The sequence below is a fragment of the Medicago sativa genome, chromosome 3 (genome assembly GCF_051527215.1).
Source record: "Medicago sativa cultivar Bolivia chromosome 3, Bolivia_mono, whole genome shotgun sequence".
NCBI lineage: Eukaryota > Viridiplantae > Streptophyta > Magnoliopsida > Fabales > Fabaceae > Medicago > Medicago sativa.
In genome coordinates this window covers 13225867-13232826 of record NC_140751.1, presented here as the reverse complement: position 1 = coordinate 13232826, position 6960 = coordinate 13225867, and the positions used below count along the sequence as shown (strand labels likewise).

The window sequence follows — 6960 nt, the reverse complement described above, 5'->3', positions numbered from 1 at the left end:
TAGAAAGTCTGGCACGTGCGTTAATATTAGTACTGGATACATTAAAATATACAACAATTAAAAACTTCGAATGAATAATATTTACATCAAGTTACGTTCGTATAAATAATAATACAACACAACTCATCCATACATAAAAATACATCCTTGATGTCCATAACGTCCTGCAGCTTTACGAACGAACCCTTGAAGTAATATCCATTCGGCTCCGAACATGCATAAACGTCCTGCTTATCTGAAACAAATAAGGATTTGGATGAGACATAATGTCTCAGTGAGTTCCCCTAGATCCTAGGCTATAGGCAACCTCAAGGGGAAACCTACGGTCACCACGTGTCTACATTACAACCTGACGGTTGATTATACGTGTGTGGGGACTTGCATACTTAGACGGTAGTGCATACTAGAGCCGTCATAGTCTTATCTTAACTTGTTATAGGCTTCTCATCTATACATGTCATGGCGGTTGAGGGAACCTAAACCGCATTCCCAATCATACGTTTTACGTAACAAGGCCTAAACATAAATAACATAACATACTCATGACATGATTCTAAACCGGACGATTAGGGAAACCTAAGGTCGTCACGGACATAGTTTTCTTCACTTGCTCTATACATAACTTGCTCTCGTCTAATAGCATTTCAGGCTCTCGTTCTTGTTCTTAAACATAATCATACATGGGCTCGATCATGAGCATAAACATAACATAATCATAATAAACATAATCGTATCTAAGTTCATTCATTAGGTTAGCGTTGAACAATCAGTTATTATCTTGATTCATTTTACGGATAGTCCCGGGTGGAGTAACCCCGAGATCAATCCCATACATGACCGATGTACGTACATCGGACTCCCTCGGTGTCGTGCGGGTCCCTTGCGGCTTAAACCGTTCCCCTTAGGTCGAGAACCTCCCGTATCCCCCTGGCGTGGATAACAAGAGACACGAGCACCTACGTCTTGTTTACTCAGTGACATGGGGGTCCCTTACGGCTTGAATCGTTCTCATAATGAGAACCCCTTGTATCCCCCTGACGTGGATAACAAGAGACATGTCACCTACACTTATTAGTCATAGTCTTGTCGTGCATATAAGTTAAACATATACATACTTGCTTATTACCTCGGAACCTTAATCGATCCGATTAACGGTAACTTATCATTCTAGGTCATGCTTGCACAAACTTAATCATGGTGGAGAGAAATAACTTATCAATCCACAACTTATACTTGTTCATATGCGAAGATAATATACTTCGCGTCTTATGATTCTAGAAATTCTTGCTATCTTTCTAGTTCTCGACTAGCTAAGCCGAGGCTCTACATTCATGCCTTTCCTTAGTTCATTACTACCCCATCATACGTAAACTCTCTTGTGCCATTCTTGTTGTACATGCTAAGATTGCCACGATTAATGATGCAAGGATCAATTGACGACGTGTGCAAAGTTTCAATAATTACTAGAGACCGAAAATGCCATAAACCCAAGTTTCAAGCCGTTTATAAATTCTATGATTTGATAAAGCCAAACTTGTTCCAGTAGAAAAGTAAGTGACAACAGTGAAAGAACACTTCGAAACGATCGCTACGGACCCCCACACGACTGCCCCCAAGCACCCGAACGCAGAACAACGCGGAGGTTGTCCTGTCTGGGGCGCCTGGCGCCAGGAGTGGGGCGCCTAGCGCTGGCTCCCTGTGTGTGGGCGCCTAGCGCCCTTGTACAGGCGCAGCGCTGCAATTGTTGCGTTTTTGGTGTTTTCGACTACGGGTTTTCGCCATTTTCGACCCAAAACTCGTCCAATTCGACCCTGTAATGCATCAAACTCATACAACAACATGTATAGCATCATTTAAACATAACTCATGGCAATTGTTAACATATAATCAACTAGAATTGGCTTGGGGTACTAAAATTTTATTAAAACTAAACTAGCATAAATCATTATCCTTCACAAGATTAAACAACCCCAAAGGTGGGTAATCTATCTATGGAACTCACCTCTAATGTTTGCACTTGATTCCCAAAGCCTCCAAGCCAAAGCAAACAAAACCCTAGCTTTGATTCAACAAACATCCAAGCCTTAACTCATCATCCCATCTTCAAATCATCTTTCTCTTTGTCTCTTGATCATGAAGAATCATGGCTCAACATAGCTCAACCTCCATTCCAACCCAAACCCTAACTTGTAGAGCACATACCTTAAGAAGCAAAGTGGAAAGCAAGCTTAACCCAAGTCATTTTAAGCTCCCAATATCTTGTGGGATCCATAACCTTTAATTATTCATTCATGGGAAAAGTTTGAGAAGTAGCGATGGAGTGGGAGAAAGAGAGGAATGGCGTGAGAGAAGGGAAGAGAGGAGGAGGAGAAGATATTTCTCAAGCTAAGAGAGAGAAAAGAATAAGAATTATGAGATAATTCTTGCCCAAAATCAAATAAATATCTTCTGGCGTGCAATTACCCTTTTACCCTTGCCTCAAACGCGTTTAATCTGACACTGATACTTTATCCGTAATATGCTGACATGTCATAAAATATTTACATCACCCTTATCTTCCATGAATTTAATTCCTCTGACACGATCAACGGGTATTATACCGATACTGACAAGCGGGATGTTACAGAAGGACTGTAATTTCAGAAGCAGGGATACTGTATTTTTGAAGGCTTAAATTAGGGAAATGGGGGCTTCTGATCACAGTGTCGACTATTTCTTCAGAATGAGTAATCTGAATTTTGTCTAATAAATTGAATATACGTGGTATCTGAAGTGATGTTTTAAAGAAAAATAAATATACAATGTACAAAATTTGTACTACAAATTACAATAGTTGCAAAAGGTAAACTTCAATGTCATTTTCTAGTGTTACAATTCATCGGAAACCAAAAGGCACCAAAAGGCTTAACTTAATTGAAAAACACAATTTCAGTGCCTCAAAAAATTAATTAATTATGTGGTGGAACCTAACACTTAACAAAATTGATAAATTCTCCTTCTCCTTCCCATCCTTCCTAAACTAAAGAAACAACGTCATGTATGGAAGCTTCAACATAATTTTCTAGTGTTAAAATTAATCGGAAAAACAAAAGACTTCCCTTAAGTTCCGATGCCTGAAAATAATAATTAATTATGTGCATATAGGCACAAGATCGGTGATATGTGGAGGGACACTTATTACAGTTGATAAATTCTCCTTCTCCTTCTCCACAAGCTAAACAAACAACGTTATGTTTGGATGAGGTACATGAATTGCAATCAGATCACCCGAATGTGTTTGTTTGGTTTCATATGATTACTAACTTTTTTTCTTGCCCAGGTCCCTTCATCGATGGTCTTGCAACATCTGCCAATCAAGCTGTAGAAAAAGAAAAGAAAAAATACAATTAAAAAAATAAAATAATTGATTCCAAACTAACAGATCCATCAAAATACCTTCATTATCATGTTTGTATTTTCTTTTTTACTTTTGATATTTTATTTTGGTTTATTTTGTATCTAATATTTTGTTTTTCTGATATACAGTTCCAAAACAACTATTTACCAATTAACATTCACGATTTAAATTAAAAAAATAAATACAGACAATGGAGATTGAGATGCAAACTCACAAATGCCACACAGCTTCTTGTTTTTCACCGTCAGAAAAACATATCTGCATAACTCTTGACTTGAAGAGAATGGGACTTGATGTTTTAATCAAAGAAATCACACTTGTTACAATAATAGAAAAGATATAACTTGTGATAGACCAAATAGAACATATGTTAGATGATGGCGAAGAAATAAAAAGCATCTTCAGATCTAGTTTTAGCATAAATTAAAAGAAATAAAAATAATAAATGGCACAAATGAATGAAAAGTGTGAAATCATAAGCGATAAGGTATATACCTGAAGCATGTATTTGATTACATTGAATTTTTGCTAAAAGTAAGTAAGGAGCAGTTGCAATGGTGCTGGGGATTTAAAAATTAGGTTTAGAAAATGTTTGTGTAGCAGCTGCGGCAACAATATTGTATATATATAGCGAATGAGGAGGTGGTGCGGATTTGGAATAAAGGGTTTGCTTTGGTGGCCATTTGTAATTGGTGCTTCATTTTGGTTATTTTGGTTGTTTAATATTTATTTGATGAAAATTATTAATTTCTATATTGATTAATATATATTTATAAAAGTGGTCCCCGTGAGCATAGCTCAGTTAGCAGGGACAAACATTATAATATGCAGGGGCTGAGGTTCGAACCCCGGACATCACACTTATTCACTTTAAAAAGTGAATTCTAGTCACTAGGCTATTTGACCAAAAAAAAAAGTGAAAGGTTGATCAATTTAAAAGTGACACGACCCATAAACCGAATGTTTTGGTTTAAGATGTTGTGTCTCTCCCTTTTATGTGACTGTTTTAACTCAATTTAGACTATCATCCGGGCTCGTCCGTTACCAAACAAATATAAACAAAATAAATAAACTACAACCAAACCAATGCATTGGTCTTAGAGGTGAGATATTTGAACCCATTAAGTAAAGTTGAGTTCCATTGGATGGAGATTAATTGGTGTTTTATTTTATTTATTTCATGAAATTTTATATTTTCTACGTTAATGAATACATTTAAAAAAAAATTGTCACAAAAAAAATATATTTTGTAATGTAAAATGTGTTTAAGAGTGTGTTAAATTGGTGGAACGAGATCTCATTATTGCGAACAAGGAAACTAGAGTATACATATTGGTTCTATGATGGTATCTTCAAAAAGGTTATAGATGGCTAGTATACATATTTTTGGAATGATAACTGATTTTTTGTAATTCTTTTCCCCGAACTGTTTTAGATTTTTGTCCTGAAAGAAACCAAAGTTATTGATATACTGTGAAAGAGGGGTCGGATCGTAGGCAGAGGAATGATCTTTTAATGTGGGAGCTTATGCTTTTGGGTGATCTACTCCGACCTTTAGAGAGTCCTATCATCTCTAAATGTGTAGATTTTATGCGGGAGCTTATTCACTGAAGTCAGCTTATAGGTTTCTTCATAGTTGAGCTAGGGAGGTTGATGGGTGATCAAGAGATATTGCGCAACACACTATAATCTCTTTTCTTTAAGGATTATAGTTAATTATGTGGTATCTCTTTTGTTTTGTGTAATGAGCATATTTAGTCAGCTTCTCACCTTTTTATAGACGGTTATTTTCAAAGTCAGAAATGGTATCATGTTCTTAGGTGGTTAGCGGTCGAAGTCTTGTTTACCTTCAAATTTATTGAGTCTCTTTAGAATTCAGTTAAACTCGGGTGGTGGGTAAAATGAGAGGTTAGGTTTCTTTCTAGTCTAGAAAAATATTGTGTGCTCCTTGAGGAGATCCCCAAATGGTCTCATATTTTGTGGGCAAGAGAAATATTCCTTGTATGAGTGGGATTATGAAAGCATTCTGCGTCAATTGTTAATAGAGACAAAATCTTGAGCATCCAAATCACTTGATATAAAGCTAGAAACTAATCTAGAACGAGTTCCCCATTTGTTAGACTTGGCAATCTCTTCCAGAAGCCTGGCTAACATCATACATAGAAGATCCCTTCTTGACTTTTGCACTCCTAAAAGCTTCAGTGATGGACAAGATCCTGGACATCTCTTCGTTTATGATGTCAGTCCTCACTTCTTGTTTTCATCAAATTGTTTTTATTTAATTTATAATCTTTTGGATCACACATCTAGTGGAAATTCGGATGTTGGAATTAAGCAAATCAGGTCATTGATTATTTTGGTATTTCCCTAAATCCCCAGCTGAATAAAGTTGAATTGCATAAAATCGTGTATCCTAATTAAAGACCTAAAAACAACTCAATTGCTTTAACCCTTCTTCTTGACATTAATCAGAGAGAGTGAAAATCAGCGATGGAGCTGCAATGGGGAAAACCGATAATCGATGATTCATGAGAGGGACAAAGTGGAATTAATGCATTCCTTTTCTTCTTCCTTTCTAATTGATTTTCCTCCTTTTCTATCGTTGTTCTTCTTCTATTCGTCATTTTCTCTTCTCTGAAGGTATTTGGACCGTCATCCTATTCCTAAGGGCGTAGGAGCCCTCCAGAAAAGGCTCTAAGCCCTCCAGAGAGACCTGGGCGCCCTCTAGAAACCGCCCAAAAGCCCCAAAAATACACAAATACCCCTGTTACTTGGAAACCAAGCAACCGAAGCCCAAGCCCATGGCAGGCTATAAATACCACTCTTGAGAGCATTCTCAAGGCATCTAATCATCAGTCTAAACCCTAGAATCCTAGTATTCCTTACCGTACTTTTTGCAAGTACAGTTGGCGCCGTCTGTGGGAAACAGGTAAAACTAACCTTGACCACGTTTCTGGATCGCAAATCGTGATTCAGGAACCCTTAAACTAGACCTCTGAACCTCTGAATCGTAAAACTCCTTTGCGATTTAGAAACCCTAACCCCTTTCGACCAACCTAAATCGCACCTCACGTACGATTTAGAGAAAAGCCTCTCATCATGGCAACAGCCGAAGAATTGGAATCCATGCGAACCCAACTCGCTCAACTGAAGGATCACAACGATGCCCTTCAGGCCTCAATGGAAACCATGCAACAAAAGCAACTCGAGGAAAAAGAAGAATCACACCATGGCGAGTTAGATGACCCTGAACCACAACCATTATCCACTGAAATCTGGGACGCACCAGTTCCAGAGGGCTTCAAGCCACCCCAACTATCCACCTTCGATGGAAAGAACGACCCCATGGAGCATGTCACAGCCTTCAATACACGCATGGCGGTTGTCGGGGCTCCCGATTCTCTGAAATACAAATTGCTAGCAGGTACTTTCACTGACGCCGTCTTACGCTGGTACATGAATCTCCCACGGTTCTCCATCCTCAGCTACCAGGACATGACCAGAAAACTCATACAACAGTTCTCCGCTAGTCGACATCGCAAGGTCCCAGCAACTAGCCTTTT

General features: G+C 38.1%; 2 long non-coding RNA genes across 2 annotated transcripts; both read right to left on the bottom strand.

Annotated features, from left to right (window-relative positions):
- Window positions 1–37: 37 nt before the first annotated feature.
- LOC146935874 (uncharacterized) lies at window positions 38–2386 on the bottom strand. Its single transcript, XR_015033112.1, has 2 exons — window positions 2003–2386; window positions 38–235 (listed from the first exon to the last, which is right to left on the bottom strand). It is a non-coding gene; the product is annotated as an uncharacterized LOC146935874 (long non-coding RNA).
- A 374-nt stretch (window positions 2387–2760) lies between these two features.
- Window positions 2761–3757, bottom strand: LOC146935873 (uncharacterized). The gene is made up of 2 exons (XR_015033111.1): window positions 3612–3757; window positions 2761–3358 (listed from the first exon to the last, which is right to left on the bottom strand). It is a non-coding gene; the product is annotated as an uncharacterized LOC146935873 (long non-coding RNA).
- Between the last annotated feature and the right edge of the window lie 3203 nt (window positions 3758–6960).